Source organism: Scyliorhinus canicula, chromosome 4, assembly GCF_902713615.1.
Source record: "Scyliorhinus canicula chromosome 4, sScyCan1.1, whole genome shotgun sequence".
Taxonomy (NCBI): domain Eukaryota; kingdom Metazoa; phylum Chordata; class Chondrichthyes; order Carcharhiniformes; family Scyliorhinidae; genus Scyliorhinus; species Scyliorhinus canicula.
The window spans coordinates 44,456,453-44,469,471 of NC_052149.1; positions in this window are offsets into that span (position 1 = coordinate 44,456,453).

Sequence of the window (13,019 nt, forward strand, 5' to 3'; positions counted from 1 at the left end):
CAAAATAGGCCCCCACTTAGTGTTAAAGTTTCAAATGGTTTAATGCTCAAAGTGATAATTGTAACATAACGCATGCAGATCACAGCAGTGACTGCAAACCTGCCCTGAAACAGCCTTACTCAAGCACAAGATGTTGGCTCCAAGAAAGTGCAAGTCTGAACAAATAATTTACAAACAATAATGAAGCTAATGAGCTTTGTGAATATACTGCAAAGTTTACTTAGTATCATTTATTGCACACTTGGGTAAGGTAAGATGACAGGTAGGATGGTAGTAAAATGCATAAACATTATTTTTTCAGTATAAAAATAGCACTGTATCATCTGTAATGGTTAATAAATAGGGATACCCATGGGATAGACGGCACAATATACAGCTTCTCTGATATTCAGCCTTCTGAAGCAGTTGTTAATTAGCTATCATTGTTTTCAGTTAAAACCGTACTCTATTCTTCTTAAAATTACATTATAGTGAACTTGTGTTTACAGCTCTAGTAGAACACACATCTTCACAACCTGCACAGTAGAAGAGGGCAATTTGTCATGGAGGTCAGTAGTAGCTGACTGATCTCAATTATTTTGCGGAGATAGTTTTATGTTCCTCTCTATGGTTTCAAAAGCATACTGGAATAAAAACCAATGCTTGGGTCTCGGCCCTTTCAGCGAGACCAACTGTTTCACAGCAACATAATCCAGTTTTGCACTTTATCTTTTCCAAATAAAGAAAACTAAAATGTGAAATGTCAAAACACCAACATTGCTTTCACCATTGAGCCCGTGTCCTTTGGCATACATATCACTTGTGCTGTAGTTTCCTTTTCTCCTCTGGGCTTTTCAATAGCAGGCTGATTGTAATAAACAAAATGTGTTCTTGTACTGGTTTGGCTAACTGCAAGGACTGCAATTATACAGTAGACATTTGGCAAGAACAAAGGGGCAGCTCGTGTCACATTAAATAAGTGTCATTAAACTTAATGAAATGTCATTTTGTGGGGAAGACGAAAATCCAGGGTAATGTGTTCTGTTTTTGGTGAGGAAGTTACTATTCTTCTCCTCTTGTTTTCTTGTGGAATAAAATGGGTACAATAGGTCAATCTAATATTCCCTTTCATTCAGTTTTTAGCTGGATGATTTTGTAAAGCACATTTCAATAAGGCTATCTGGGAATCCTAGCTGATTATGACACATCTGTAATATTTCCAATTTCTGATCTTAAGTGGCGTGACAGTGTATTCACCAGTATAAATACCATTAGGCCGGCTATGGAATGAGCAAACCAGTGGCAGTCAGGTCTCAGCAGTTCACTGACATAGCCCATTAAAATGTGGGTCCATTCTATAGAAATAATCTTTTCGGAGACGTAGTGGTAACAACTGCTTTGGCCTTTAGAAAGGCCACAAACTGTTACTAGATTAACCTTTCCTAGATCCTGGAGGGGATCAATTACCTTTAATTGACGGACAATGGCTCTACCGCTTGCAGAAGAATTTTTTAAAAAAAGTTTTTAATCTTAGGCCCGAGAGGGCACCCCAGGCAAACAAGCTCCGGGTTATTTTCCAAAGACATTTGACAGCAGGTACCATGCAACCACCCAGCTTTGTGATAACTGTAGCGTGGTGAAATAGGTCCCATGGAATTTCAGGGTCAAAGCCTTTTCTGTAAATGAATTAAAAGAATACATATATGTGGAAAAAAATGTACATTGTCTTTCTTTTTCATTCAAAGGAAAAAGCAAATGAATAGCCAATTGTAACAGGCTACTTTCATTCACAGCCTGAAGGCCATATTTAGGGAGGCCAAGCAGATAAAATAATTACTTATTACTCAGTTCTGCAACTGAAAGATTTATGAATGAATCTGCAATATAACTGGCACTCTGTCATAATCCTAAGCATTCTCATGTTTCTAAGCAAAACTGAATGATCACGGCCAATTCAGCAATCCAGGTTAAAAAGCACACGAAACAGATTGTGTGCCAGCAGAGCCATGAATGATGAGTTGGCCTCACTAGATGCAAAGCTAACTTATGAATATTATTGTACAATGTAGACAACCTGTGTCTTGCGTAGGCCTTAAGAAAAATAATGTCCCATCCATAGCCCTGTCTCAAAGGGCCACACAGTCGATTGGAAATGTTGCCACATTTGAATCTTCCATTGGTTCACACATCAAACTTGAAATACAAACCTGGCCAGTTATCGATATCCAGGTGGACTTCAGGCTCAGGGACCATATGATTCCTGGTAGATTGGGAAATGCATTGGTGCAGTGATGCCAATTTTCTTATATGTTCGAATTCCACCATGGCAAATGTTGAAATTTGAGATTTAAAAAAAAAATCTGGAATTAAAAGTCTAATGATAACTGTGAAACAATTATTGATTGTTGTAATTATTTCACAGCAAAAAAAAACAACACTTTGGACATAGTTGAAATAATGTGCATGCGATTTTAATACCAGAGAAGTGTTCTGTACATTCCATGGCGTACTTAATTTGTTTGGCTGAGTATATTGTCTTCTGTAACCTCACCGAGCCCTCCCTATGAGCATCCCCGGAAGCAGTGAGGTGGCATCACAGACAGCCTCAGCCATTTGAAGTATCCCCATAGCTCCTTGTGCATTGACAGCTGATATCACCATGTTCAATGATGCGGTGGTGAGCAGTTCCTGTTTACTTGTCAACACATCTTTTGGCATTTGGGAGGAGTGAGATGGTGGTCGGACTGGATGAGCTTAATGTGGTATTGCCGAGAGAGGGAACCAGCTTCATCCATGCCTACTCCAGCATCACCTTGCTACTATACACTCCTTCAGTATCTCATATCGATCACGGTGGGGGTAGATCTTTGGACACCAATGAACTTTGTTAAGATGTACATTGCCTCCATCAGATCCCTCAACATGCTGTAACCAGACATAGGAGCTTGCTGAAGATTTGAGCATTCATAAGATATTCCCACTGTGCAAAGGATCTGTAATGGGAGACCTGCTGCAGAGGCCTCACGTTGCCATACACTCCACAGTGGCTGTCATTTGCCCACAATTAAACCCTTTGAGTGGGTGACCTGTGCTGGTTGACACACTTTCAAAGTTTACCTTATTCATTCTCAATGTTTCAGATTTAAAGTCATATATATGTGAGTCTCATCTCCTCATGGCAAGAGGGTGTTTTCACCTCGTGCCGAAGAAGAGTCATATTAGACTCAAAACATTGCCAGAACTGCTGAGTTTTTCAAGCATTTGCTTTTTTTTTTTTTGCAGTGTTTTTACTTGTCCTTTTACCTAGATGACATCCATAGCATGTCCAGGGATGAATCAACATTTCAGATACTAGCTTTATCCCATGCCTGCAGCAAATAAGATAAAATTTTAAATTTAAACAGCAACAAAATAAGGAAATAGCTGTGACACATCTTACCGTAGTTGTTAAACCAACTCCTTACCATGATAAGAAAAATAGTTTGCGACTACTATCTTGCGCAAAATATTTTTTTCTTTTTACCACCATTTACAGAAGCAACTTGGCTTCACCATCACAGCACTCTTCTTGAATGCCCCATTTATTTCAAAAGGCTGACTGATACTTTCAGACAAAAAGGACAAGCAGATTTTGAATAACTAATAAATACATTTAAATATACAGACTCAAAAGGCAGCTGCCAATTAAGATGAATTTGAATAAATCACCCAGACCTTTTGTACCAAATCAAATAGCTGGGCTCCTCAATAGGAAAACTGTCTCCAGACAAACGCAGCAAATATTGCAACAAAATCTATCAGAAATGAGATGGAATATTCTTATGCGAATACAGCTAGATTTTAGTTTCTTCATATATCAAGACAGAATTTAAAAAAAAAAAATCACAATTTTTGCTGCTGGTAAACTGCAGTCATGAATTTTTATTTAAAACATCCATTCACAGGATGTGGGTGTCACTGGCTGGACCAGCATTTACTGACCATTCCTAATTTCCCTTGAACTAAGGTCATTCCAGAGTCAACAACATTACCGTGGGTCTGGAGTCACATGTAAGCCAGACCAGGTAAGGACGGCAGGTTTCCTTCCTTAAAGGACATTAATGAACCAGATGGGGTCTACGACAATCAAGAATGGTCTCATGGTCATTTTGATTTGATTTATTATTGTCACATGTATTAGTATACAGTGAAAAGTATTGTTTCTTCAGCCTTCAACACCATCATTCCTATGAAACTCATCTCCAAACTTCGTGGCCTTGGCCTCGACTCCTCCCTCTGCGACTGGATCCTGAGCTTTCTAACCCACAGACCACAATCAGTAAAGATAGGCAACAACACCTCTTCCACAATCATCCTCAACACCGTTGCCCCACAAGGCTGTGTCCTCAGCCTCCTACTATACTCCTTATACACCTATGACTGTGTGGCCAAATTCCCCTCCAACTCGATTTTCAAATTTGCTGATGACACCACTGTAGTGTTTCGGATTTCAAACAATGACGAGACAGAGTAGAGGAATGAGTAGAGAATCTGATGAACTGGTGCGACAATAATAATCTCTCCCTCAATGTCAACAAAACGAAGGACATTATCATCGACTTCAGGAAGTGTAGTGGAGAACAGGCCCCTGTCTACATCAATGGGAAAGAAGTAGAAAGGGTCAAGAGATTCAAGATTTTAGGTGTACAAATCACCAACAGCCTGTCTTGGCCCCCCCATGCCGACACTATAGTTTAAAAAGCCCACCAACGACTCTACTTTCTCGGAAGACTGAGGAAATTTGGCATGTCAGCTACGACCCTCACCAACTTCCACAGATGCATCATAGAAAGCATTCTTTCTGGTTGTATCACAGCTTGGTATGGAGCCTGCTCTACCCAAGACCGCAGGAAACTACAAAAGGTCGTGAATGTAGCCCAATCCATCAAGAAAACCAGCCTCCCATCATTGACTCTATCTATAATTCCCACTGCCTCAGAAAGGCAGCCAGCATAATTATGGACCCCTTGCACACGGGACATACCGTCTTCCACCTCCTTCCGTCAGGAAAAAGATACCAAACTTTGAAGTCATGTACCAACCGACTCAAGAACAGCTTCTTCCCTACTGCCATCAGACTTTTGAATGGACCTACCTCGTATTAAGTTGATCTTTTCTCTACACCTTGCTATAACTGTAACATTATATTCTGCAGTCTCCCCGTTCTTATGTACGGTATGCATCGTTTGTACAGCACGCAAGAAACAATACTTTTCACTGTATACTAATACATGTAACAATAATAAATCAAATCAAATTAGTCTTTTAATTCCAGATTTTTATTGCATTTAAATTTCATCATCTGCCGTGGTGGGATTTGAACCCAGGTCTCCAGATTGTTAGACTGGTCTCTGGATAACTAATCCAATGACGATACAACTTTGCCACTACCTCCCCAAAATGTTTCATAAATGGTGTGGAAATTTTTCTCGATATTCCTTGCAGGATTCGAAGACAGCCTTTTGGTCCTTTCTTATGAAGGCAGATTCAATAGGCCATACAATTAAACAAGAAATTATACAATGTGGAAGCATCAGCTAGGTAGGGGGTGGCGGTGGTGGTGATGGATGGAAACAAGTTGAAATCTGTTCAAAGAAGTGGGGTGCCACCCCACTCGGGGCTGGTTTAGCACACTGGGCTAAATCGCTGGCTTTTAAAGCAGAGCAAGGCAGGCCAGCAGCACGGTTCAATTCCTGTACCAGCCTCCCCGAACAGGCGGCGGAATGTGGCGACTAGGGGGTTTTCACATTAACTTCATTGAAGCCTACTTGTGACAATAAGTGATTTTCATTCTTTTTTCACCTCCTTCTATTTGAATGACTGTTTCAATTGTGGTGGACCGCTCAGCCTGTTCGTTCATTCTCAGTGTTTGCAACCAGTCTTTCCTTGGACACTCAGCTATTCGAAAATAGCAGAACACCATAGAGCTGCTGCCACTTCTTGCACCACAGTAATGCAGTGTGGTCATAAAATAATCTTTTTTTTTTAAAGTTGTGATGGGCATGCATACATGCACCACAGTCCTGCAGCTTTCTTGTAATTGTAAAGAAAAAGGAAAAGTTTATTTCGATTTTTGAATGATGCTTCTACGGAGAATGACAGAATGCAGTATTGCTTTGTATTATGATTATGCTTGAATGTTAAAACACATACATTTGAAACTTATTCTTTATTTAAGTTCAGGTTCCAATAATAATAATCTTTATTGTCACAAATAGGCTTACAATAACACTGCAATGAAGTTACTGTGAAAAGCCCCTAGTCACCACATAGCCTGTTCAGATACACGGAGGAAGAATTCAGAATGTTCAAATTACCTAACACCACATCTTTCTGGACTTGGAGGAAACCCATGCACACACAGGGAGAACATTCAGGGTCCACACAAACAGTGACCCAAGCCGGGAATTGAACCTGGGACCCTGAAATGAAAAATGAAAATCGCTTATTGTCACGAGTAGGCTTCAATGAAGTTACTGTGAAAAGCCCCTAGTTGCCACATTCTGCCGCCTGTCCGGGGAGGCTGGTACGGGAATCGAACTGTGCTGCTGGCCTGCTTTAAAAGCCAGCGATTTAGCCCAGTGAGCTAAACCAGCCCCATGGGCCCTGGAGCTGTGACGCAACAGTGCTAACCACTGTGCTACAGTTTCCGAGCAGCAGAGACTTAATTCACTCTGCAACTACCCTCTACACTGCTTTCGCATTTTACTTGCTTTCCACTGTGCAAAAAGGTCCCTTCCTGCTGCGTTAGCATTACCAATGTCTCCTTCTCGCTGTGTTGTCCCTTTTCAAATTCTATCAAAATTCAGGTATTTGTTATATAAAATGATGCCGCAAAGCTTTAGTAATCGCAGTTTTCTTACCAAAAACCCAACAACCCCAGTCAATCACACCCCAGCCGAGATTCCAGCAATTGCTTTGCACCGAAAGCCCATTGATTCAGCAAAATCCTACTAATGGTTTGTTGTATTATTAGGTGTGTACATCTCAGAAATTGTCCAAAGCACAATTGCAGGGCTACGGAGATTTTTTTTTTTTTTAAAAAGCTGCTCTTTGGAGTCAGAGCCAATTTTGCAATTCAGGATAACTGTAGGCTTTAATGCCGAGTCGCTTGTGTGAAGCTAACTTCCTACAGAGTGCTGACTGCTTTCAATTTTACAGGGTCAGCTTATTTGCATAATAATTCAGAGCTGCCTGCCTGGTGCAGGGAGGTAGCCTAATTGAAGGGGGCGGGGGTGACAAAAATCACACTTTAGCAGAAATTTAAAGGGATAGCCACTTAAATGCAGTATCTCAAAATTTTCTAGACCCTTAGAAAAGCTCAAAATTATTTCTGGCTGATAAGCAGTCTTTGATATGTCAGGCAAGGAAAAAAAATTGATGTTCTAATGTTGAGAATTTAAGGCCTGAAGTTTGCATTTCTGTTGACCGCTTTAATAGTTTGCTAATGGCAACAGAAAGCATAACATTGAAGGGGATTTCAGCTCAAAAAGAGCTAGGGATATTACAAGGAAAGGAAAAATCAGCAGCATAGCAAAAGGGGAAGCCTCGGCTGTTCGGAACATCCCCAATGCTCCTTGGAGATTGCAAAACAAGTGCTTGAAAGAAAATCTTACTTACGATTATTAATGATTTCACTGGGGACATTTGTGTAAAACAATTGCAAATTACAAATGTTAATTTGAAATCAAGTGTATGACAAGAGACAGTTTTATGTCAGTTACAGTTTAAACCAGGTTTATTATATGAACGGAAGATCCTTCATAATAGCTTGGTGGCAAAATTTTCAAGGTCATTTTCACAAAAGCAGAAAGAAAGCTATACAAGACAAGCTAATCAAATTATAGACAGAATTAGCATTGCGGAATCCCAGACAATTTTGCATGTCTGCTGGTTGGCTTGCCTTGACAACTGGGGAAATTCAAATCTGTATTCTACGAAAGGTAACCTGACCAACAGCTAATCCAGCCCTTATTTAAAGCTAATGTTGAAACAGTCGATCTGGAGTTCAAGGCTATCCCATTTTTCCGGCCTATACATCAATGTTTTTGTATATATTCGGCGTACAAGTCAACTTCCTTTTCCACTGCAAAATTCTATCCGCGCCAGCCTCGATTTTTCACCCCCAGAAATGCATGTGTTTCTTGTACTGCAAGTTTAGTGCATAGGATAAAGCAGACATTACGGGCTGGGTTGCAAAGATAATGTTTGGGAATTTAAGACACAGCTACAATCACCATGCTTGATTTAATGAGCGATGAACAGAAAAGGGTCCTCCAGCAAAACAATTACAAAGCTGCTTTTCAATGTAAAAGTCATAATATGAAATGAAATGAAAATCGCTTATTGTCACGAGTAGGCTTCAATGAAGTTACTGTGAAAAGCCCCTAGTCGCCACATTCCGGCGCCTGTCCGAGGAGGCTGGTACGGGAATCGAACCGTGCTGCTGGCCTGCTTGGTGTGCTGTAAAAGCCAGCGATTTAGCTCAGTGAGCTAAACCAGCCACTGGTTTTTTGCAAACTATTTTTTGCAAAATATTTGCAAACTAGTCAAGCAACTGCACTGCAGCAAGGGAATTTGGAAGAATCCACCAGGAAGAGAATGCCCAAGACCAAATGCGACACCAGAACAGGGACCAACCACTGGCCTAGATGCATGTATTGGAATAGGGCCTTGAAAATGGTTGGAATGGGTGCGTCGTCATCAGAAATGCATTGTGCATGTATGTACTTATGTGAGCCTAATCAAGCCCAAAGTCCAGCAAAGAGTTTAGACCAACAGCTTTATGGAACAAAACTATCTAGTGTTGTGACAAAGACCAAGATTGCTCAGACTACTAAAAGACCTCAAAGCCAAACTTACCAGTTTCCAGCGGTTGATCAGCAGCCAGTGGCAAAAATAGAAGGACCCATTAAATCCTATCAGCAACACCATGAATTTCGATTTGTCAATAGCCAAACGGTGGAATGAAAGAGATCAAAACCAATTATAGTGAAAAGGACAGGACGCAAGACAAGATTCACTATGATACTACCCCATATGGCTGACAGGACAAAATTAAAGCTCATGATAATTTTCCAAACATAAAACTCTGCCAAACATCAAGTTCCCTGCAGGAGATTTTGTGCATGTCCAAGTTGGATGGTTGAGTTATGAATCAATAACGTGTAGAGTAGGTATCCAGGTGACCTATGTGAAGGATAATGTGGGACATATTCAGATTCCATATAACTGCTTAGATCAAGAGGTGGGCATGCAAAGAAATAACACCCATGTTAGTTACACCAAGGGCTGTAATGTTCATAGTTCAACCTTTGGATGCATGCCTCAACAACCCATTCAAGGATTAGGTTTACACCACGTGGATGATTGATGGAGGAAAAAACCTTCATAAGGAGTGGAATTATACGTATTGCTCCACTTAATGTTTGCTTCATTAACAAATTGTGGGAGGCGACCAAGTGTCATTGAATTAGATTATCTACATTTTTGAACAATCCAATGGATAAAGAGGAAGCTGATTTATCGTGGAGGAATGATTCTGAAAGCTCAAGTGCCAAATCTGAATTCTAACGATGCCGTTGCCGAAGTGATTCAGAATGAATTCCATGTACTCTTTGTATCAGATGCCGAAAACAATACTTGACTTACAAGTCAGCTCATGTTCTTTAAAGCTTTCAAAAATCCTTCCGAGTTCAACTTATGCGATCTCCAGTATTAAAAATGTTATTGGCACAATTGTTGCTTTCCTTTTTGAGTGCTCTAATAGATTGATGTCACGGGCTTATTAGATACGAGGAATTGCATGGATAAAAATCACAACATAACCAACAAGTCATCGGCTGTGGATTCAATAATTTTGACAAAATTTAAACCACAAAATTTTCAAACCGTTAGGCATAATCATAAAATTAAAACATCGTAATCATGCCATTAAGTCACCGATTCCCCATTGTAAACATTAGTATAATATGCAACATAGGAAAGTTCTTGTACTCTAGCACCTTCCAGTGGCAAGATTCAAACTTTCTCTCTGCCAATACCACATTATAGCTATGGAATTTATTGTTCAATTCACTGGTTACAATTCATTGAGAAAACAAAACTATGATAACCACAATGCAAAATAACACTAATTTGGACAAAATAACTACTTTGTGAGAAATCACTTCAACACATTAATCAGAGAAGCAAAATGCTCAATCAGCGCAGCTCAGGGAAATCTAGCTCTATCATTCCCTACCCCGGCCACCTCACCGAACCTCCGTAGCGGACTAATCCAGCTTCTCTACTGCAGAGTAAGATGTTGGGACAAAGACAACAGTAACTACCATGGGGTTGAGAGCAGCAACATACTAAGAAAGGTTTTCTAGATTGAAATAATGAAAATATAAAAACCCTGAATATACTTCAACAAAGATGGGATCAGGGAAACAAAATTCCTTGAAGTGAATCCTTATCAAAATTTTTTTTTTTTTTTTTTTAAACATGGCAAGTTTCCAGCTTCATTATGCTGAATATCACACATGATCCACTACCTACGTTTCCCCATGTGTCTGCCTCTATGCTGCATCTGATGTATTAACAGTGTTTTATTAGCAATCAACATAATACAATAGTCTGGCAGCACGGTTAGCAAAGCTGCCTCACGGTGCTGAGGACCTGGGTTCAATCCTGGCCCCCTGTCCGTGTGCAGTTTGCACATTCTTCCCGTATTTGCGTGGGTCTCACCCCCACAACCCAAAAAAAGTGCAGGCTAGGTGGATTGGCTATGCTAAAATGCTCCTTAATTGGAGAAAAAAGAATTAAGTACTCTAATTTTTAAAAAAACGTAATACTACAGTTTTAGTGAAAAGACACTCGAGCAAATTCCATAAAATGGGTATTGTACACGCGGGTAATGATTGGAGCAGCTCCACAACTGCTAACTTTTAGTCCAGGCCTCCAGCTTTACAACAGGAATGTTCAACAACTGAATTTTAACATAGTCTACAAAGATTGCCAGCAGCAAAGGTTAACACATCATTTTTTCCACCTGTGGAACTGCAGCCTTGACTCTAATGTCATTGCCTGGAACTGTGTTCATTGTGTTTAAATTTAGACACATAGTTAAGCAATACTTGTCAAAGCTGGTGCATATAAACTAATGTGGCAGGGGGATGGGAACCGATGCAGGAAGTTGGAAGGTAGTAAAACAGGGACAGAAGCAAAAGGAAGGGGAAAAGTGCAAGGCAGAGAAGACATAGTCAAAAATCAAAAAGGGCGACAGTACAAGGTACAGTGACTGAGGGGAGCTCAGTGAATAGGCTCAGTAATACTAAAAGGAATAAAACTGGAGATGTTAAGATTCAAAAGGAGGTAAAAAAAAACCAACACAAGTGTACTTTACCTGAATGCTCGTAGTATTCGGAATAAAGTAAATGAGTTGATGGCACAAATCATCGTGAATGACTATGATTTAGTGGCCATTACTGAAACATGGTTAAAGGATGGTCACGACTGGGAGTTAAATATCCGAGGGTATCAAACTATTCAGAAGTGGATGGTAAGGGAGGTGGTGTTGCTGTTATTTAAGGATGACATCCGGGCAATAGTAAGGGATGACATCGGTGCTATGGAGGATAAGGTTGAATCTATTTGGGTGGAAATCAGGAATAGTAAGGCGAAAAAGTCACTGATAGGAGTAGTCTATCGGCCACCAAATAGTAATGTTATGGTGGGGCAGGCAATAAACAAAGAAATAACTGATGCATGTAGAAATGGTACAGCAGTTATCATGAGGGATTTTAATCTACATGTCGATTGGTTTAACCAGGTCGGTCAAGGCAACCTTGAGGAGTTTATAGAATGTATCCGCGATAGTTTCCTAGAATAGTATGTAATGGAACCTACGAGGGAACAAGCGGTCCCAGATCTTGTCCTGTGTAATGAGACAGGATTGATTCATGATCTCATAGTTAGGGATCCTCTTGGAAGGAGCGATCACAATATGGTGGAATTTAAAATACAGATGGAGGGTGAGAAAGTAAAATCAAATACTAGTGTTTTGTGTTTAAACAAAGGAGGTTACAATGGGATTAGAGAAGAACTAGCTAAGGTAGAAACAGTTAAGGAACAGTGGACAACCTTCCAAGCGATTTTTCACAGTGCTCAGCAAAGGTTTATACCAACAAAAAGGAAGGATGGTAGAAAGAGGGAAAATCGACCGTGGATATCTAAGGAAATAAGGGAGAGTATCAAATTGAAGGAAAAAGCATACAAAGTGGCAAAGATTGGTGGGAGACTAGAGGACTGGGAAATCTTTAGGGGGCAACAGAAAGCTACTAAAAAAGCTATAAAGAAGAGTAAGATAGAGTATGAGAGTAAACTTGCTCAGAATATAAAAACAGATAGTAAAAGTTTTTACAAATATATAAAACAAAAAAAGAGTGGCTAAGGTAAATATCGGTCCTTTAGAGGATGAGAAGGGAGTTTTAATAATAGGAGATGAGGAAATGGCTGAGGAACTGAACAAGTTTTTTGGGTCGGTCTTCACAGTGGAAGACACAAATAACATGCCAGCGACTGATAGAAATGAGGCTATGACAGGTGAGGACCTTGAGGATTGTTATCACTAAGGAGGTAGTGATGGGCAAGCTAATGGGGCTAAAGGTAGACAAGTCTCTTGGCCCTGATGGAATACACCCCAGAGTGCTAAAAGAGATGGCTAGGGAAATTGCAGATGCACTAATGATGATTTACCAAAATTCACTAGACTCTGGGGTGGTCCCGGTGGATTGGAAATTAGCAAACGTGACACCACTTGTTTAAAAAAGGAGGTAGGCAGAGAGCAGGAAATTATAGGCCAGTGAGTTTAACTTCGGTAGTAGTGAAGATGCTGGAATCTATCATCAAGGAAGAAATAGCGAGGCATCTGGATAGAAATTGTCCCATTGGGCAGACGCAGCATGGGTTCATAAAGGGCAGGTCGTGCCTAACTAAGTTAGTGGAATTTTTTGAGG